Source organism: Molothrus ater, chromosome Z, assembly GCF_012460135.2.
Source record: "Molothrus ater isolate BHLD 08-10-18 breed brown headed cowbird chromosome Z, BPBGC_Mater_1.1, whole genome shotgun sequence".
Classification (NCBI taxonomy): Eukaryota; Metazoa; Chordata; class Aves; order Passeriformes; family Icteridae; genus Molothrus; species Molothrus ater.
The window spans coordinates 18,608,606-18,631,656 of NC_050511.2; the positions used below are offsets into that span (position 1 = coordinate 18,608,606).

Below are 23,051 nucleotides of genomic sequence, written 5' to 3' on the forward strand. Positions count from 1 at the left end.
GATTTGTTACCACTGGATAAATGTCTTTTGTTATTTTATTTATTGTTCTCAAATCCTGCACTAATCTATATTCACCATTTGGCTTCTTTACTGAAAGTATTGGTGTATTAAATTCTGATTCACATTCTTCTAAAATTCGGTATTTCAAGAATTTCTCAATAATCTTTACTATTCCTTGCCATGCTTCTGGTTTTATGGGATACTGTTTGACTTGTACAGCCCTCACCCCTTCCTTTAATTCTACATGCACTGGTTGTGCCAATTTAGGTTTCCCTGGTATATCTGTCTCCCCTACAGAGGGAATCACTGCATCTTCTACCTCCCTAGGGAGAGAGGGAACAGGTTTTTCTTTGATCATTAATATCTGTCCCGTCTTTGAATCACATATTTTCATTATAAGGTCTCCATTTTCAAAGGTTATTACCACATCAAGTTTTGCTAGCAAATCTCTCCCTAAAAGTGGAATTGGACACTCAGGTACGTATAAGAATTCATGTGTTATAACTTTGTTTCCCAAAACACAAATCTAGGGGTTGCAAGAATGGCCATTTTTCCTCTTTCCCTGTAGCCCTGACTATTGTTGTTTCCTTGTCCCCAATTTGTCCTTGCAAATCATTCAATACTGAGTAAGTAGCTCCTGTATCTATTAGAAATTTGACCTCTTTATGTCCTAATTGTATATTTATAATAGGTTCCTCAACTTGTTCTACCGACTCTATGTCTAGTCAGCTGGTATACTCCCCCAAAAACCATCCCCTTGGTAACCTGCTGGAACCGATTGTCCTGGTGAAACTGGTTGTTCAAGTCTGGACATTGTCTCTTCCAATGGCCCTCCCGCTTGCAATACACACATTGATTTAGGTTTAACCTGTGCGTAACTGGTCTCCTACCTCGACCATTCCTGTTATGTCCCCTGAAATTTAGGTTCCCTTTTCCTTGTATTACTGCCAAAAGATTCTGCTGCTGCCTTTTACTAGCTTCTCTTTTGCGATTGTTAGATACCTTCCAGGCTACCTCAAGTAGCTTATCCAAATTCCTTAGTTCTTCCCTTTCTAATTTTTGCAATTTTCTATGAATATCGTCCTGTGACTGGCCCAAGAATATGATAGTGAGCTGAACCTTTGCTTGTTCTGTGTCCATTTGGAGATCTGTATATTTTCTTGCTACCTCCTTAAGCCTCTCCAAAAATGCAGTGGGAGATTCCTTCTTTTCCTGCCGAACTTCATATAGTTTAGACCAATTTATAGTTTGGGCACAGCATTCTGAACTCATATTTGGATCCACTCTTTATATTTCCATAGTCTCCCCATATCACAAAATAAATTAGGTTCCCAATTTGGATCCTCAGTTGGGAAATTCTCATCTAAATTCCCTGTTACGAATCCATTTCTGATGTCCTCTCTTGCCCTTTCTTTGGCTGCCTTAAGTACCATCTCTTTCTCAGTAGAATCCATCAAAGTATCTAATATTACTTGTATGTCATCCCAGTCAGGATTTTGAGTTTTTATAACCATTTTTACTACTCATGCCATTTTATCAGGATTTTCTCTATAAGTTCCGGCTGATTGTTTCCAAATAACTAAATCTGCAGGAGAGAAAGGCACTTTTATAAATACTGGCCCTTCCACTCCTACACCTTGCCGTAGGAGGCGATTACAGTCCGTTTTTGTCTGCCTATGTCTTTTCTATCCATAACTGAGGCAAGGTTAGACTGACTCCTGGTTCTGTGGGCTACCAGGGTCGTTGATTCTCTCTCTCTCCTTTCTACCACAATTAGGTTTTGCTCATCCTCCAAGGAAGAGGGATCAGGTGATGATGGGAGAGGAGAATAAAGAAGGAAGGGTGTACTAGACAAGACAGGTTCAGGACTAGGAAGGGTAGGAGAAGGCAGTGGGATAGGGACAGTTGGAACAGGTGGGATAGGGTCAGGTTCTCTTGTTCCTATTGGAGCTACCTGTAAATCAATATCTGTATAATTTTCCCTACTTAGGCTTTCTTTCAATGCCAAGTGTTCTAAACAATGTTCCTCACAAACCCACCATTTATTGCTTGCAGATATTTTAACCATCATTAATCCACATTCATCCTGCCATTCTGGCTTTCCCCGTAAATAGAAAAACAAATCAACATACAGAACCTCATCCCATTTTCCTTCTTGTTTACAAAATGACATTAACTGCAAAATAGTGTTATATTGTAAAGAACAATATTTTGGCCATTTTTCACCATTCTCCAAGGCATATTCTGGCCACCATGTATTACAATAATCAATCAACTTAGCTTTACGTAATTCTTCCCCAAAATTACCCTGTTTCCAATGTGCTAATAAGCACCCCAAAGGAGAACTTTGCGGGATAGATAAAATCCCTTTCAGTTACCCATTCCAAATATACCACAAATTGCTGAACCCAGAACGCTTTCGCGATTGTCTTATGGAATGGTGCCTAGGCTTGTACCAGCAGAAATTCCTTTAGCCCAACCAAGCGTAGCTTTCGCTGCGTCTTATTGGCAGGCACCCAAACCAAAGTAAAAAGCACCTTACCTTTCTCCCGGGGATGTTGCGAGCGGCAGAGGCAGTCGTGGCCGATCGAGTTCCCCGAGAATCCCTTAGTGCCAGTTGGAGCATGGTCGAGTCACGAAACTTGCTTCAGCAGCACCCGCAGGGTCCCATCTGGGGTCGCCAAAATGTTACCGTTCAAAAACACATAATCACATAAGCGATTATATGCGGTGCTTTTTATTTAAGAGCTCTGGGAATTGGGGTAGTTTCCACCCAAATCTGATTCTGACCATACATTCGAGGTGAACGTGTTTTATACTCTATCCTTATATAACTTTCATGTTAATTATGAAACTTATATTGTTCTATTGTATACCCAGATTTCAGCTCAACATAGCCCCCTTTAAATTTCCAACATAGTTTCTCACAATTCTTCTTATGGTTATATAATAATTATATTTAATTACTAAACAATCATCACATCTAACAATTATATCTTTTGTCATACTGCTTACGCAGGTGCAGTGATCTGAGAAAACACAAAGCCTAATATTTTCAAAGACTATTTTTAACATTTTCCAGGGCTCCACTATCAATTGTATCACCTAGATAAATAAGCTTAGACTCCCTGTGACAGAGTGTCTCAAATGAAGGAAACAGGCAATTCACTAAATTCAATTCTACAACTACATGAGTGAATACACTGCTCTTCCATGCCTTGCATTTAGCTTGTAACACCAAGGACGATCTTAAGGTATGAGAGTGTCCTGGTTCCAGCCAGCACAAGGGTTATTTTTTTTTTTGCAGTAGTCAGGAGAGGCATAGCTGACACATGGAATTTATTCTGTAAAAGCTCACAGGTCATTGCTGGGGGAGTCTCTTCTAGGGAGAAGGGGTTCCCTCTGGTAAAGAAAACACGATGGATGTAGCCAACCAGTATCGTTTATTATTGGTTGCTTTGTTGTTTTGTTTTTTTCCCCCACAGAATTTGTGTATTTTCTTATACTCTCCATCATTAGTATGGTTGTTCTTGTTTATTTTCTCATCTCATTTCTGTTTCAAGTAAATTGCTCTTATCTCACCCTGTAACCTTTGCCTTTTGTGTCTCCAGTTCCCAAATCCATCCCACTGCAACAGGAAGCAGGAGGTGAAGGGATGCCAGAGACAATGATGTGTGGTTTTGGAGAATCTCACTGAGAGCACTGAACCTAAACCACAGCAGGGAGGAAGTTATGATTAGTTTTCTATTGACAGAATTAGGAACAGAAAGCCACTGCCATAAGTAAACATCGAGACCTGACATTGCTCTGGGTAACTCTAATGAACGTGACCTTCAGAAGCATTTACCTCTGCAATTGAAGCTGTGCAGAGTTTCAGTGCAAGGTGCACAGTTCAAGGAGAAGCAGTGAAGTTAATTCATGTTAATTTTATAAGAAATCATATTTCTCTGCCTCTTCTGTAAAATGTCTTTGACCAACTAGCATGAAACATATCTGCCTATATCATTCGGAATGCAAAATACAACATTCTACTTAGGCATATTTATTTTAATATTATTTATATTGCAATTTTATTTAATTAAAGCTGTTCATATAGTCATGGCCTCTTTATGTCTTGTATAATAGTCTTACTCATTTTGGCTGCAGGACACATTGTGTTATTTTAAAAACTGCTTATTATCTTGGTCATACAGAAAAATGCAATTTGTGTTCAGTAAATTCCTCTTTTAAAGAAGTTTTGCTTCTTACCAGTAAACGTTTCTGTTGGTGAGTACTCATGTCACTACTGGATGAGGTTTTTTTCACTTTTGATCTCTATTTATATTTCTAGTCCAAAGTAAATTTTTGTCTCTGCTCATGTCTAGCACCTTCAAACTCTTAAAAATCTATTTACTTTCTGTTGGTGTTGCATATTAATCAATGTTGATTTGTCTTTGACCCTTCAAATCTGTGTAAATTTAGATGATTAAGCAATATAATGTGTTGTTTTTTCTAATAATAGAATCAATCTCTCTTAACTTTGAATCTCTCTTAATTTAGATTTTAGTCCAAGCCTGCCACCAAGTCTCTATGAAAATCAAATAAGAGAAATAAGAACCTGGGAGGGTTTATAGTGACTATACAGTGGGTTGAACTGCTGTATTTGCTTTGACTGAAGAAGGACTCAAAGCACCTGGATTACACTGGATGTCTAGGACTTTCAGATGCTGAAATTAAAATATTGAATTCCAGCCTTGCCATATTTTATTTTGGATTTAGGATTGCTCACAGCTCCACATAAAAAACTGTAGATATTCAGGATGAAAATATCCATCTGAGGCTACTTTTTTTTTAAATCTGTTTGGAGTTTTAAAAAAATGTCTTAGAGTATTCTCTACTGTTACTTCATCTATCATAATTTCTAAATTCAGATTATAATCTAAGATTATAATCTTTTATTATTTTTTCCCAAGATTCGAATCCTTTGTTCCGTCTTGTTTCTGTTCTCTATAATCTCCTATTTTTTCTCAAAACTGTGGCATTAAAATGTAGCAAAAGTCCAGAGAATGCTAAGTGGAATGAATAATCCTTGTTCTTTATAATTCCTCTTAATTCTGTCGGGCATCAGATTTGTTTTGTCACTTTGTAACCTGCACTGTTTTTGGTCACTGCAGCACCAGTCTTCTTTTCTTTAGAAACACTATCTAGTCAGTTATCTCAAAGCTCATATTTACATATTTTGTCTCTTTTTCCAGAAGGTAGCACCTTGCACTCTCTTGTATTAAATTCCTTCTCATTGATTTCAGATTGCTCCAGCAGTCTAAAAAAACCACTTAGAATTCTGATCCTGTACACTGAAATTCTTGCAGATACTTCTGTCCAGCATGGCCTCTACAGAATTAATCAGTGTATTTCCTATTTTGTTATCCAGATCATTAATATAACAAATGGAATTGACATGCCATGTTCAGACTGCCTTTCTAGCTTCAGTGAATAATTCCTGCTAACCTGAGAGCAAGTTTTAAATTTTAAATTTAATTTATTTTTTTTAAATTTAAATTTTTTTCAGAATCTTCTCTGCATGTTTACTTTACTGCTATACAGAAAATACTTTTCACGTGTTAATCTTACTAAAATCTCAGTCATTTCCTCCCCTGCACCTGCCAGGTTATTTAGGCTATCAGTGAAGGCAACAAAATTTTTTTAGCAATGTGAGTTCAGGTGTTTTTTATTTCCAGGCCTTAAAAGGAATTATTTGCCTGTAATTCCTCAGAGTCTGCTTTTAACTTTTTTTTTTTTTTTTTCGTTTTGAATATTATTTCTATGCATTCCTGTGTTTAAATTATTGGGTCCATACTCTAGGAGTACTCAAAGGAAATAGCTAATAATTTAGAGATCCCTTCAACAAGTTCCTTAATGCCTAAAAACGAATCATTCTCTGCTTACTTAAATATGTCTGTAAATATCCTGGACATTCATTAACATCTTGGCTGTTTTGACATGCATTGCTCTCCTGTTACTAATCTTTTATTATGCATGAAAACTAGTCTTTATTTTAAAGAAGAAATAAGTTATCAAGTAGAATATATTGAACACTTGGACTTCATCAGGCCATCAGTACAGATGAGTTTCTGCTTATTTCTAATACATATATAGAAATTTTTTTAATTTTTTTTTAATACACCCTCCTTTCCCACCCAAAGCTCCTCATAGCTTTGTTCCATAGAAAACACCTTTCTGTTTATAACCAATCACTTGACCTTAGTTCCTGTGTGGATATATCCTAATTTTTGCTGGTTCTGGAAAACAAACTGGGGAGCTAAGCACTTTCATTAAGGTACACCAGAATCCCCATGATGTACTTGTCACCCTGATTTTTTAAATTTCTCTTCTAAAAGCCTTCTGATGTTTACACTCTTGTAACTAACTTTCTCACACACTTTATGTAAATAACTTATTATTTTGCATTTTTTTATGGAGAAGGAGAAAACTGATAGACTGTTGGTTTGTCCAGTGTCATTGGAGAGGTGGCACTGTCACCCTCCACTGTCACTTTTAGAAATCTATAAATGTTGAAGTCAGAAATTAAGTGCTTTTTTATCATGAGAGAGCTGTGTGTGCACATCATGTTATTTCATGTCCTATAGCAGCATGCACTACCTAAATTAGGAACATTTTTATATCTTCAGACACAAATGACAATTCTGTGCTGTATTTAATTCCCCAACCAACAACTGTTTGCCTGAGTGACTGAGAATTGCCTCATCTGCTATTTTGTGAAACAATACACAATTATTACTGTAAAAGGACTACACTAAAGACTGTAAAAGGAATACACTAAATCTGAGACTCATAGGTTTGGGTTGGAAGGAACCTTCAAGATTGTCCTGATCACACCCTCCTCTGTGGACAGGAACACCTTCCTCTAGATCAGGTTGTTTAGAGCTCCATCTAACTCAAAGCCCCATCCAGCCTGGCCTTCCATTTCCAAGGACAGAACATCCACAACTTCTCTGGGTGCCTCACCACCCTTACTGTAAAGAATTTCTTCCTAATATCTTATCTAAACCCTCTTTCTTTCAGTTTGAAGACATTCCCCTGTCTCCTGTCATTACATGCTCTTGTAAAAAGTCCCTGTCCATCTTCCTTGTAAACTCCTTTCAGGTGTTGGAAGGCCAGAATTAGGGCATCATGAAGCTGTCTCTTTTCCAGGCTGTACAAACTCAGCTCTCTCAGTCCTTCCTCATAGGAGAGGTGATCCATCCCTCTACATCAATTTGGTGGTCTCCCCTGGATTTGCTCCAGCATTTGCATGTAATTTCTGTGCTGAGGACCCCAGAATTGGATGCAGTGCTCCTGGTGGGATCTCAGCAGAGCAGAGGGGCAGAATCCCCTCCCTGCCCTGCTGCCCACACTGCTCTGGATGCAGCCCAGGACACGTTTGGCTTTCTGGGCTGGGAGTGCCCATGGCTGGGCCATGTGCAGCCTCTCAGGCACCAACAGCCCCAAGCCCTTCTGGGCAGGGCTGCTCTGGGTCTGTTTATCCCCAGCCTGTGCTAACAGTGGGCTTGCCCCAGTCCAGGTGCAGTGCTTTGTGCTTGGTCTTGTTAAAATACATAGTCCCACATCTCCATCTTGTCCAGGTCCCTCTGGATGACATCCCATCCTTCAGGTGTGTCAACAGCACCACCCAGCTTGGGGTCATCTGCAAATTTGCTGAGGGTGCACTCAATCCTTTGTCTTATGTCACTAATGAAGATATTAAAAAACTCTGGTCCCAATACAGACTCCTGAGGGCACCACTTGTCACAGGAGTCCATTGGGACTCTGCATCCTTGACCATAACCCTCTGGATGAGACCATCCAACCAATTTCTTATCCATCTAGCAGTCTGCTCCTCAAATCCATCCAATTTAGAGAGACTTATTTTTTTATTAGCAAGTATCTTCACAGAGAAATATGAACAGATTAAATGTATTGATAAAAATGGATTTTGACTGAGATGAAAAAAATGGTCATACTTTGTACATAAATTCTTGGCACAATGTTAGACCTTTGAAATGACTGATTTCGAAGGCTCTTGCCAAGGAATACTATAAAACAATTATATATGATGGGTTGGGCAGGGCAACAATGCCTGGACTAGTGTGTATTGATCACTTTTCTGAGCTATACTCTTTAAGTCTGCAAAACTTCTTGATTTAACAAAGACAATTTAACCAAAATGCTGGAAAAATTTTACATACAATTTATGAGAAGATTGACATTGCTGCTATATCTCTCATCATCCTACTATCAGTTTTTCCTTCAAAAGTTTCTCTGGGTAGCACTGTTATAACCTTAGGGTATTTCTGTTATAAACAGAAATACCCTAAACAAATTATTTTGGAAAAAGTCTACATATGTTATATCAAACTGCTAATTTCAAAATATCTTGCTTCTCCTACAGATGACCCCTTTATTTATGCATTTGTCTGTTCCCTAAATCAAGTAGGGAAAGCAGCATGGCTGAGCAAGAACCTGTTCCTCAGACTGAGGAGTAGGAAAGAAATGCACAGCCAGTGGAAGCGGGGACAGGTGACCAGGGTGGAGTACAGGGATATGGTTCAGATGTGTAGGGAGGGGACAAGGAAAGCTGACCTGCAGCTGGAACAGTACTTTGCAAAGAATGTGAGAAGAAGAAGGGATTTTATGACTACATAGGATAAAAGAGAAAGGACAAGGAGACTGTACTCCCTCTGATAAACAAGAAGAGAACTGGTTACAGTTATGGAAAAGGCTGAGTCAGTGGGTTCTTCACCTCAATATTCACTGGCAGTCAGGCTTCCCAGGACTCTTAAGTCCCTGAACTGGGGCAGTGAAGTCTCTCTCACTCTAAGTGGGACACCTTTGGTTCCAGTTGATAAAACTGAATGACCACAAGGACACAGGCCTCATATCCCACAGTTCTGAGGCAATTTTGATGGTCTAGTTGATGTTGTTGCACTCCATCATACTTGAAAAGTTGTAGCACTCAACGGATTTCCCTGGGGACTGGAAAAAGAGCAAAAATTATTAAAATGAAGAATGGAAAATCCAGGGAACTACAGAGCAGTGAGAACCAACTCTGACCCTGGGAAGATGATAAAGCAGATCCTCATGGAAGCAATGTTAAGGAACATACAGAACAATTCAGAGATCTGAGACAGCCAACACCACCACTTCACTAAGAAAAAATTGTGCCTGACAAATTATCCAGTACATAAAGAGGGCCTTTTATGCTGGAGTGACTGCAATGTTCAGCAAGGGAAGACTGACAGATGTCATCTGCCTAGCCTTCACTAAGTCTTTTGACGCAGTCAAAGGACTGTGGGAAGAGAGATCAGTCACAACATCCTGATCTCCAAACTGGAGAGATATGGCTCTGAAGAGTGACTTACTTCATGGATAAGGAATTGGCTGTTTGGACAGAGCCAGAGAGTTGCAGTCAATGTTTCTATGTCAGGGGGGCAGCTGGTGATGGGTAGTATCCCTCAGGGCTGTCTTGGGGCCTTTAATGTTTTTATCAATGACACAGACAGTGGGATCAAGTGCATCTTCCAAAAGTTTGCAGGTGACAGAAGCTGAACAGTGCAGGTGACACAGAAGGACAGACTGCCATCCAGAGAAGTGTACCACAAAAACCTCATACACTTCAACAAGGCCAAGTGCAAGCTGCTGCTCCCAGGTCAGGGTGATCCCAGATGAGTAGAGAGTGGAGAAGAACTGATTGAGAGCAGACCTGAGAAGGACATTGGGGTTGTTGTGGCTGAAAAGCTGGACATGGCCCAGAAACAGGCATTTGCAGCCCAGAAAGTCAATTGTATCCTGGGCTACATCCAGAACAGTGTGGTCAGCAGGGCAAGGAAGGGGATTCTGCTCCTCTGCTCTGCTTTGGTGAGACCCCACTTTGAATGCTGAATCCACCTCTGGAGCCCTCAACATAGGAAAGCCATGGACCACTTGGAACAGCCCAGAGGACATCCACAAAGATGTTCAGGGGGTAAAGCATCTTCTCCTATGAGGACTGAGAGGCTGAGAGCTGGGCTTATTGATCCTTGAGAAAAGAAGGCTTCAGCAAAACCTTTCACCAACTTTCCAGTACATAAAGGGGGCTCATAAAAAAACAGGAGAGCAACTTTTTACATGGGCATATAGTGACTAGACAAGGGAAAATGAATTGAGAACAAAAGAGGGAAAATTTAGATATTAGGTGGAAATACTTTACCATGAACATGGTGAGGCACTGGATGGGATGGGTTGCTCAGGGAGGTTGTGGTTGTCCCATTCCTGGAAGTGCTGGATCAGGTTTTAAGCAACCTGGTGTAGTGAAAGGTGTCCCTGCCCATGGCAGGGCAGTTGAAACTAGAAGATTTTTAAGGCCCCTTCCAACCCAAACCATTCTATGATACCATGATTCTTTGCATAATTAGTAGAATAATTTGTGTTATCCAAACTGAAAAACCAAATCCTTCATTTTTATACAAAAATCAAATACTGAAATTGCGGGCATATGCAGGGGATGGTGCAAGTGGTATTGTAATTGTGATGATCTAAAGACATAAGTAGAGAGACATATGCAAAGGTGTTAATTTTATTGAGTCACTCAGTGTATTAAAAGAAAACAGAGAAGACTTCGGATTGCCTTGAATAGGCTTGTTGCTTGAAGTCAAGACACAGTAAGGTAGGGTACAAACTGATATGTTTAAAATGCACAATATTGTTACAAATATTTTTGTAGGGAAGTGTTTTTGAACAGAAAAAACCCAAAACATTCTTTGTCTGCTTACACAACAACCAGATCAGAAGGACCACCTCCCACTATATATTTTTTTTTTGTGTTGTAAAGCACCCTCAAAGTGTTCTGGTATTGAACAAGTCCCTGCACTATGTATTTTGCTGTGTTTCCCTGACTTCATAATTACCTATGGGAAATGGCTGAAGAAGGCACTGACTAACGTCATGAGCTGTTCAAGCTCCCCTTCCTAACATCTTCAGAGAACATCATTATTTCTATTTTGCATGGATTTCTATTTTTGCATGTGTTTCCTATCCATCTCTTATTTGATAATGGCATTTTAGGGCTTGTACTTTAGTCATTTACTTGAGTTTACTGCACAAACATCTGAAATAGCCTGAGATGTTCCTGAGAACATCTTCTCTGCATCACCTATCTTTAGCTGCTCTTCTTTTATATTGTTGCTATACACAATTCAGCAGGACAACACAGCAGCTCAACCAGTTCATAGCCCAGATCCGTAGTTCATCCTCTGTTAAGTTTATATATTGCTGTGGGTGAAAATATCTGAGAAAATATCTATTATATTTAGTCTCTTACACTAAACCTCCGGCAGAAAAATAGCTAGGTGAATGGGGTTTAATGTGTCCAAATCCTTTAACTTCTTTTGAAAGTTTGAAAATTCTAACAGTCCAAAGAAAGTGTGTGAACCAAATGGTTCATAACTAATAGGACAGCAATTACTGAGCTTTATGAATTTATTTAGAGTACTTCAGCTGCATATAAATTTTCCATCATGGTTTTTGTACAAAAGAAATCTCATTCTATTTAATCCTCTAGAATCTGACATAGAAAGTACAATAAGTATCAAGAAAGTACAATAAATATCAAGAGTTTACATTCTGTTTTTATTTTACAACCAACACTTTAGAATGCTATGAATTGGGGGGGTCTGTGTATGTGCATCATGCCTACATAAGCATCCCACATAGACGTGGTTTATACTCAGCCTTTAGCATGGCTGTTTCTCTGTGATGCAGAGACTCGTTTCCTATTCCCATTGAATAGTTAATGTAATAGCTATTTCATTTAGAAGTACTCATGAAATGTCCTGTTTCCATGAACACAATAGAAGCAAGCAGGAGCCACAGTTCTTCATGTGCGTCAGTATATGAAATTCCCCCATCTTCCTCCTGCATCTATATCTGGCTCTGGTTACCTCTCTTGTTCCTATTTGTCCCAAAGAACAAGACAGCTACAAACCAATACTATATTGTATTCCGTGTGCTTTGCTCTAACCTGCAGTTTGGCTCAGTCCTTGGCCTTTTGTTCAGTGTTTGGAGCTCTCTTTGTTATTTTCAAGTCTGATGTAGGATGTGACATACCATTATTTAATAACTAACATTAGTACAAAAAAAAAAAAATTCTGACTAAAAGAGTCTGAGTGAAGCATGAGCACAAGCATACAGAAAAAAAACAGGATGCCAGTGAAACAGTAAGAATTAGTGTAATAAATTCAGTCCTAGCTACCAATTGGCTATTCATTGAAGAAGGACATGACTGCACAGGTTATTTATCATCAGAGATTTAAAGGAGGATAATGTAATGCTGGTTCTTTTTTACAAAAGATAGATTGGGAGAATGTGTAGATGTTACTATTAGAATAATGAAACATGTTGCCAGTCTAGGCTTCTGGCTCACATAAGAGGTGAGGTTTGGTGGTGTCTTTACATATAAGAAATGTTTGTACAGAAATGTTCCAACCAGTAGCGGTTACGTGGGGTTTCAGAGCAAGAACAAAATCTTTCTTTCATATCTTTTCTTTGGACCTAAAGATTGAGCCAGATCCTATCAAGATCATTTCAAGGTCAAATATGTGCATGTTTGATGTCCAAATACCATATGCTATGCTGAAGGCCTTCAGGAAGCTGTGAAAATGAGAAGCTTTCAGTTCTTCTCATGGCTTGTGGGCAAGATTAAATGGAGAATTAAGTTGATCTATTCTAATTGATAGTCCAAAGATAGACTCATAAATCCACATTCTGACACTTGAAGAACCAAGCTAGCTCAGCAGAACTCAACAGCCAAATTCACAGCTCAGGATGACTAAATTCTAGTTTTCCTTTCTCTGAAAATGTCATCAACTTTGAAGTATTGCAGCACAGTATACATTGCAACCAACCTCTGTTAGGACACTACAGTTAATGTCTGTCAGTGATTTATATAGTAATACTTCAGATTAAAAACCAAAATTCTTCTCTTCCTCTTGTCCTACTCTGAGAATGAAGAGTAATGATGTGTCTGCTTTTTCTTTGGCCTCTCTGGTCAAAGGTGTTAGACCTCCTGCTTCTCACAATGAGGCCTAGGGACTACCTGTGCCACCTTACTCCCTGCCATGAATTTGTAGGAAGCAGTAAGACCCTGTTACATATGGAATTATAGCCCAGATGTCATGATGCTTGCAGACTGACACTTAACAGGGCAAGCAACACTGACTGTTTTACCATCAATCTTTTAGCTAAAGATCCGCACACAAGGCATGAGTGTGCAGCATACCTGAGGTATAATTTGGGAGAAAAGCTTTTCACACCATCTTTCAGAATCAAGATAGAGGGCATTGTCCTCAGCTTCCTTTTACACTGTTGTAATGGACAGTTTCTCTTCTCTCAGCCTTTTAGCCTTTATACCTACATTAGAATGTATTATACATTCTTTTTAAAACCCTGAACAAAGATGAGGGATAGAGGCCTGTAGGGATCAATTGTGCATTACCTATTGTTTCTCTGCATGAGGCTTTTATAACATAAGTCATTTATTTGATTGCTAGGTATGCTTTAAGTGGTTGGCTAGAAAGCTTTGAACTTCAGTGAAGTAAAAGAACCAAGCTGTTCATTTAATCAGCACATTTAATTCATCCTGCTTTGCATGCTGTGCCACACTGTATTCTTTCCATATAAGGATTCTGTGGTATCTTCCTGCAGCACCCCTGCCTCTCTTCTACAAGCAGCCAAAGATGGCTTTGTGCATATTGCTTATATATATGCTATAGGCCCAACTCCTTTTTGGTATGCAATGTAGCAGCTACCTCCTTCTTATATATCTCTTCTTTTCAGGTGAGTTGTTTATATTCAAGGTTGCTTCCTTTCTTTTTTTTTCCCTTCACATTGACTGAGAGCGTGTTCTTAATTTATCTTGCTTTTAAATATTTATCTTTGCACTGTATAACTAAGTGGGAAGAGAATCAGCAAACTGTGTTTTGGTTATATTAAGAATTTATATCATTTTTAAGTGTCTTCTACCTTTAGATATTTCATTTTGTTTATTACTGTTAATTCATCACATTTCTCTTTAAGCAGCCATTGTTTAGAGTGCAATGAGGATTTTCTGATGCTATGCAAAAAATTTAGAAAAACCTTCAAGGAATAACTGAGGAGAGGGGAAAAATATTTCCTGTTTAGCAATCATATTATATTAAGAAAAAATATAGCATATTTGTTCCAATATTAAGGCTATCTATTTTTTCTCTCAGCCTCACTCACTCACATATGGTACATAAATATGTAACCTGCAATTTTCAAAAAAATCAATAGGATCTTTTGTGTCACTTTCAGTTGTCTTTATTTTTTTTAATGTGATTTACCTTCATATTCAAAATTGTTTAAGTGCAGTGAGGTGCTTCAGAGCCTTCAGAAATTATCTACCACAAATGTTAGAAAAGGTACTTGATTATTACTTAGCATCTCTTCATGCCCTTTCTCAACTGAATGGTTTTCAGATAACCCATAATTTGCTTCAGTCACATCCTCTCCTCCATTCTAAGTCCTTCCCCTTCCAGATATGCAGAAAAAAAGTTAAAATTTGTTTATGGAATGATTGATCTATTCAGTGCTACTGTGACAAATGGGAAAGGAGGATACAGATTTAAGCCTTGCTGTTCAAATTATCTTCTCTTTTTCCAAGTGGAGGACTGAAGCTATCAGTGCTCACCTAGAGAGGCTAGGGGGCTGCCATGAGAAGCACTAGGTCCATGAGACCTGCCTTGTTACTCTGAATGTACTCTGCATGTCCCCCAGGGGCTCTGTGGCTCTCAAGAAAAGAGAGTAGTTCAGTTGCATTCTGCTTCCCCTCCCAAACCTCCCTCATGTGTGCTTCAGGTTGGCCTTGGATTGCATAAATTCATTTATATGGGCTGTCTGTCTGAGAGAGATAGTCATCATTTGTGTCTTTGAAGACAAGCCTTGATAAGAATTTACACCCTGCTTGAAATTTCTTCTCTTTTTTATTTTGGGTTTTTTTTGGTGTTAAAAGAGCACCATTGATCTCTTCACCCCTTGATGTGTCCCACTGGCAATTCCCCAGTCTGTAAATCCTCAATCCGTTGTACAAAAGCCTACTCACCAAGGTCACCTTGTGCCTGTGTGCAGAGACATCAGCTAAGTCCTTGTTTTAGAGGACAATCTGAAGGTGACCTTAGCAGCCTTAGTTAAATCTTGAAATCTACCCTCACACCGCAGTAAAACTTGGCAGAGCCAAACTGAATGAACTGACCGCTTCAGCTTCTGTCGGTGTCTGTGATCAGCAACCCCCATGCTTACAGGGTTAAATGAGCTCAGATCAGCACATATTGCTATGAAGACAGTGAGGGCTTGTGAAGTTTCTGAGGTGTAAATGTTTTATATGCTGTGGTTTCTTACTCTAATCCCAGCAGATGCTGTGTATACATACAAAGGCATGAACAAATGAAGCCAAGTTTGCTGTAACCTCCCATTCATTTGCGAGCAACAAAGACCTCACTTTCAAATGTTGCTATGCAGATTTTAACTTCATTGAAATACAGGAATTTTTCTAGATTACATCAGCCAAAGCCACTCTTTGTTGTGGGACCTGGTGGTACTAACCATTATTAACATCATCCGACTTTTCAGATTTTATGTTCTTCCTTTTCAATCTTTCTTAGCTCTGCTGGTCAGTGTAGGAAAACACAGGGTTATCCCCCCAGACACACTCATTGTGATTGAGGCACAATTTTGGGCAAAGGGATCAAGTGATGAAAGGAGGCAGGATGGCAGCAGGTTGCCTTCCAAAAACCCTTCCACAGTTCTGCAATGTACACAGAGGTGTACTCAGCTGACCTCAGAGTCTGCCACAAGCCAAGCCCAGCATTTTTCCTTCTTCCTCTGCTCCATACCTTTAAACACCTGGTGACCACTTCATTCATTCACAATTACTTGTTTGAAATTGCAGACATTAATTTCTGGCCATACATAGGAAATGTTTTATTCTTTTGATCTTTCAGTATGTTACTTCACTCTACTCCATGATAAAGAGCAATTCTACTGATGAATTTTTGATTTTCTGATGCTTGTCCTGATAATCTTTCCATACAAAGATTACTATCTACCCAAACACCTGTTTAATGAACATGGTTGTGTCCTCTGACAGGGGTATTTACCCACTGAAGTCAGTGACAAAGTCCCATGGTTGTGTCCTCTGACAGGGGTATTTACCCACTGAAGTCAGTGACAAAGTCCCAGTAAAACAACATTAAACTGGTTTTTTTGGTTTGTTTTATTTTTTGGTGGTTTTTTTTGTTGTTGCTTTGTTTTGTTTTGTTTTGTTTTTTTTACCAGAAGGAAGTATTAACCTTTAAAATATGTTAGTGAACATGGTTCAAACAGTGTGCTTTAAAGACCTCACAGGCAAAGCGAGATAAACTTTAATTTTTGAAAGTTCAACATGAGCCCTAGGAGAGGGCTCTAGTTTGTTGAAATGCCACTGTGTTCAGTTTTCAATAGTGTTAAAAAGTTTTACATCCAATCTCTATGTTTTACTAGAATGTTGTATTTATGCCTGCCTGTGTTGCTGTTAACTTCTGCAATAGTCAGGCTTTTGAGGTCAGAGAAAACCAGATTTTGGTTTCCAGAACTGTGAGAGAGAAGAAAATCCAAATATATACTAGCTAGGGCTTGAGAGGCAAAGATATATATATATATGTACCCATATGAATCTATAAACCCAGTCTTTTGATTTGTGAATCATGTAGCAGCACTACTGACATTCTGAATGAATACACAACCCTTTTTTTCCCCTTTAAAAAAAACTACTTTGTTTTTAATCGTCGAAATAAAATCTGAAGTCTAATGCCTCCCTCCATCTTCTGTGAGTCAGAAGGAATAAACCTGCAGTTTACTTGCTTGCAGTGTGAGTCAGCAGGACAATCCTGCCACCCTGTGCCAGACAGGATGTAGACAGGCAAATGGTTTTTACTGTTGTCTTTGGCTACTGTCAGCTCTCACAGAATGAATTTTATTCACCAGTACCCTAAAAGCAAAATGTGGTCAGACAAAATTAAAATTAAAATTTAAAATTTACTTTCATGAGCTCAAAGGAAAAAGAAACAACAAAAAAACTACCAACCTTCCCAAAATCCCCAGTACCATTGCATAACTCCTACTCGACTAGTTAACCAGTTAGCATCAGTTAACCAGGATATAAAGATAGTTGCTATTTTGCCAATCTAGTTCCAGGTATCTGTGACAAAAGTCAGAAGTTCACATGTTCAACTGAAAACTAGGCCACATTTCAAAATTTCAGACCTCAATCCCTTGTGTTTGCAAGTGTATAGCCACACAGGGAAATTGCTTCCAAAGAGGTATGATTGCAAGAACACAGTGGGAGAATCAAAATTTTATGCCTCAGTACAGTTCTAAATGTTTCCATTGCTTTGCTTCCAGAGAATAACAGGATAAACAATCTTAAAGACAAAATACTACTGGGATTTATATCAATTTTTTGTAAAATAATAGTAACAGAAGAAACATGTCCTTGATGTTTTAGTAAAACAATGCTGTCTCTCTTATGAAGTAGAGCTAAAATAATTCACATGATTGTCCTGGTACTTGCAGGCTTCATGAATCCTTAACAAGGATAGGTCATGATAATTTATCACAAGTGGCCTCAATAACCTGGTAAGATTTTTCAGTGATTACATTTAGGTATGAGTTGTTTCAACTCCATCTCTAATACTCAAACACAGTATTTCAGGACTCAATTTATGTGCGTATAAGACTGAGTTGTTTTTGAAAGAGTTAATGCAAAATACCAAATGAGAAATATAACCCAAAATTATCTAAGACAACAGGACATAAAAGAAGCAATAGCCCAGTTCATTTAAACTTGGAAAAAAATGAATGCTAAAACAATAGAGGAAATGAAATCCAAAGGAGTGAATTTGACAAGTGAGGGAAACTTGGAAGTCATTCCTCATGAAATAGGTAGAAAGGGATTAAGAGCGACAAATGTGCAATGCAATTTCATAATGAGATTTGACAATAAAAAGTCAAGGTCAACTCAAAGTTCTTGAGAGTTGATTAATCAGAAGTTCCTTAAAATAGGGATGTCCTGTTGGCAGATATTTGCCATATATATTGTAAATATGAATCTGGATTTGCTATTTAAAAGAAAAGATGAAAAAATAAATAATCCTGAGTGATCCAGATTGCTGTAAAACTCTCAATATTGGTACAAAACAAAAGAACTTGACCATGCCTTTAAGAATTTCACTACTCCCAAAATGCCACTGTTGGTTAGGTGCTCTTTGGGGCTGGAGATGAGATGCTAGTCAGTAATCCCAGGTGCAAGAGCAGAGCCTCTTTGGCAGGAAGTGCAGTCCTGGCTTAGGGAACTGTCCTAGGTGCAGTGAAGAGGAAAGTATTAGATATGAGAGTCTAGGACAAAAAGAACTTGTTCAGCATCAGTATTGCTGGCTTAGCTATATTTTTTTATATTATTAGAAGCCCATCAGTGTAAAAAAGAAAAACAGAAAATGAGGACACATGCGTATCTGCCGATATCTGTTTCCTTATATACATATTCTTATATATAATACAAAATAGCAAGCAAAAAAATTTTTAAGTGACAGCAAATTGCTCATTTACTTAAAAGTGCAATATACTCAAGCAGATGCTGTAGTTGTTTTAGTAAATTTTTTCATAACTCCCTTGTTTTATAGCTCTGTTTTTCAAATACCAGAGTTAGGATCGGCTGGATTGATTAGGGTCATTACTTGGAATTCCAGTGACAGTCTGGGCAATCAACATAAATTGGTGATAAACAGAATCATTTCTGTGGAAGCATCTGGAACATGAAAACAAGGGGATAATCAAAGGATGTGCAAGTGCAGTCTGTATTTTGCCTTTTATTGTTTCCATGAATATTATTTTCCTATAAAGACTTTTTTCCATCTCTTTTCAAACCCCTTTTTTTTTTGGATTGTTTTCACTGTGCATGTGTGGTAGCAGCTTTGAAGGATGATAATTTAATGGTGGGTTTCTCGGTGGGGAGAAAATTAAAATGTACAGCCTTTTGTCTATGTGGCGAGTTGTTAAATCACTTCCCACAATATGACACAGCTTGTGGCATTATACATGACATAAAAACTCTTCATTAACATGTGTCCTACTGTGAAAAATGTGCTATATTAGTTGGCCTGCCCATAAGTAAACCTTGTTGCAAGAGAGGATTTTGTACTCCTGTGAATAAGAATTAAATATTGAGATGTACTTTATATTGTTTTATCTTTTCAAAAAATACAAGGAAGTTGCTTGGAAGATCTCTTTGCCCTTAGTGTCTAACACACTATTTTTATCTATTATTCACTGGTTTTTTTAAATATCCATTCTACTTTTCTAAGCAAAAAGCCTGGGAAGCCAGTATATACTATACACCAGAAAAGGGAGAAATGAGATTGACTCACTAGGAATTTACTCTCTTTTATGAATTCAGCATACCTTCAGCCAAAGCCCACCTTGCTTTGGATTAGGTCATGAACCCTCCCACAAATCCTCTGTTATCTGTCTCTGTGACAAAAGAGACTGCAGTGTGTGCAATGCCAGGTGTACTGTGTGTGGTCACTCTGCTTAGGGCTGAGGTCTGCTGGCTGTGTAGGTACAGAAAAACACCCCACCTGGAGAGCCTTTTCTCTAAAGAGAGGGCCATCAGAACTCAAGTACAGGAGGTACTGGGGAGGAGGGATAAAGAGCACAGTACTAACTTAGAGCACAGTCTTTTTTAATTTTTATTAATGCAATAATTTCATACTGGGCTCTTGCTACGCTGGTATTGGAAAGTAGTTTCAAGGTGTATTTGATAGCTGTCAAAAAAGCAGTTTGCAAAAATTGTGCCAAAGATGCAAAAACTGAAGACATCTGCAATCTGATTAACACAAATTGAGCATGCCCTGTAGGCTTCTGGCCCTTCATTGTAACTCCAACTAAAGTATGGAATAGTTATATTTTATGTAAAGTATGTAAAAATTAAAGTTTAAACTTGATGTCTTTTGCCAACAATATGTTAATTTGACATCATAGACCATTATCCAATGGATTTGAATTTTAATGTCAGAAAAGAATTTTCAGACAATAACAGACACTTGGTATTCTTATTTGAAACAACACTGTACAGAAAAGGCACCAAAGCTAACACATGGACTCTTCTAAAAAATATTTGTATATTACATGAAAGGTAAAATGTAACTCAAATGTAGCTCAGAGTTCTCAGCAGAGAACTCTGGATGGGAAAGCACTTCCATGGGCAGTGTAGGAACAGCTAGATAGGGCTGTCTAGGAAGAAAATTCTGATTGATGAACATCTATAATGCCTTACCTCTCATCCTAATTACCACACAGAATTGTGCCATTATTAATGCTATGTCAGTCGTTATTGCATTCTACTAAATGCAGACCCAGAGTGGACATCACTGGGTAAGCATATACTTCCTTATTACAATTATGGTAATGGTATATCACCAAGAATGAATAATAATAAATGTCATAAACACACAAAGAACATCAGCTCTTACATCTTAACTGTTATCCCTGCTTTCCATCTTCTTTTTTTTTTGTTTGTAAGTAACTTTTTGTAAAATTTCCTATTTCCTTGCATAAGGTTATAAAAATGCACATATTAAAGATCAACTCAGTTTTATGTCCAAAAGAACTGGATTAATTTTGACTATCTTTACAGCCTGTCAAAACTGAAATGTAACTCCAGGTTTTCTAAAATGAAGTTATGGCCTCTGAAGCTTGTAGTGAAGGATTTTTTCATTAAAGTAGATGCAATTCTTACCAGAGCAACAAAAATCTGTGGTGCTCTGGGTAATGTGCATTTTGACTAGCTTTCTGGCTGATAATGAACCAGAAATTTGTTAGTGTCACACTTGTCATGCAGCTTCTGCATCATCGGTCTATCTTCCTCCAAGGAAAGGTTAAATGTGTAGCCTTTCTTTGCATGGTGTGCACTCTTTGGCTCTGCACAAGGAAGATAAAGCCTGTCAGAAGAAGTGGTAAATAATTGGCATTTTTCTGGTTTCTTCAATGTCGATGGTTTTTTTTCACAATCATAAGGCATTTTTCTTCATTTGCCCTTCAATCCAGACAGCAAACACAGTGTTGTATAAACAACAACCGACACATCAGATACAGTCAGTCTTGAGCAATATTAATATATCCTGCTCTGTTGCAAGCATGGAGGGGTTGATGTATCCCATTTTTGCTATTATTTGTGTAAAGGAAACTTTCCTGTCCAACCGTCCAGGAGCCACACCTGCCCCACCTGGGCCGGGACCAAAGCCTCTTCACAGCAGGTGGCTCCAGCGACCCTGCAGGTGCCCTGTTTGACTCCCTACACATCCCACACTCGCCCAGACAGACCAGGTTTCCTCACTGCCTCTCCTACCTTTCCCATAACAGAGTCTCAGACATCAAGAGCAGACGCTCAGACACCTGTATCCTTAAAATGATTTAATCATGGTGCAGCAACAAATTAACAGCTTGAGCTGGTGCCTTTGAGGAGGGATGCCTAATAAAGATGCACTGGGCTTTTATACCCTCAGAGTCTAAGATCTCAAAAGTCTGGGGTCATCAGTTCCTGATGTGTCTGATTGTCCAGTCACCTGGCTGACACCGCAGGTTCCTGGGCCTTTTGTTGTGCAATGAGTAGCTCAGGTTTACTTTTCCTTGAGCTCCTGCCACCCAGAGTAAAATCTGCAGCTCGAACTGCCCTGCTTACCAAGCTATCCACACTAAACGTATCCTTAGCACATCCACCTTAGCACATCCACTTCTCCCCAGATCCTTTTCCTCTGGCTATGTTGGGATATTAAGTGTGGTGCAAGTTTATTTTTCTCATTTTTGTCCCCCTTTCATTGCTCTTCTCCATACATTTTCTGTGCTGCTGGGATGTTTTTGCCTATTCTCTATCATATGTTAATAAGTGTTTGCAGTCAGTGGGTGCCAGTGCCACCAGTGAAAATAAACATCACAAATTCAATATAACATGAATTCTGGAGAGAAGTGAAGATGCTAGAATGTCCACTAGGTTTTAAACCCTCCTTGAGAATGATTGAGGTGCAATTTCTTCATTCCAGTCACGTGTTCATCTAAATCAACTTTTTATTTTGATAATTATTTCATTTATCCATTGCTTCCCATGTTTTTCAGTAATGGCTTCAATAATTATTAAGGGGTTCATAAATGGAAGAGATAAAACTATTTTTATTAGCCACAATCCTGAAAGTTTTATGGCCTGCAGGTAAAGCACACCAGAAAAATGAAACAAGTAGAAAAATTTCAAAAGTTGCAAATATCCAGATTTTCCTTGTCAGTAGAGGAGGAAAGATCCTGAGCAGTTTCTTAAAGATAGTTCTATTTCTGTGTCAGTTTAATTAAAATCTGGCAAACGTTAGCATATTCTTTTTATTATTACTGAAATTATTACTAAGTATTTCTAGTATATTCCTGCTATGTCAATAACTGTGGCCACAAAAAGTCTAGTATTCAAGTACACCAGGACACTTTGCCTTGTTTTTTGCTAAGATTGCTTCAAATTTTTAATCTTAGTACTCTCTTGAAAATTCCAGTTAGAGAGCTGAGTTGGGGTTTTGGTTGTTGGTTTATATATTTTGAAGTGGCTTGTCTCCCAATAATACTAGATTGTTTACTGGAGAACAGACGAAAAGCCTGAGGCCACCTCTCTCCCTGTCCATCCTGCAGCAAGGTCTAAGCACCCAGTGCAGAGCAGCTGGTACAGAGCCAGATTCCAAATGGCCATTAAGACTGAGCATTGCAGTCCTTTCTTTAATGTGCCATAGAGAATAATACTACTTATGCCTCATTTTCATCATATCCAAAAGATAAGTTTGAAAAAGAGAGGGATATGTAAACTCCAAGATGCTGGGGCACATAACTATCAGTATTGCTGGGAATAATAAGAGTTTAGGTGACATAGAGGGCATGGGAAAAAGAATGAAGCATATGAT

The 23,051-nt window shown here is 38.5% G+C and overlaps 1 protein-coding gene across 1 annotated transcript in view; it reads left to right on the plus strand.

The window, feature by feature from the left end:
* The window catches only part of RAB3C (RAB3C, member RAS oncogene family), a 131,808-nt gene that overhangs the window by 81,885 nt on the left and 26,872 nt on the right, over positions 1-23,051 (plus strand). The window lies entirely within an intron of this gene.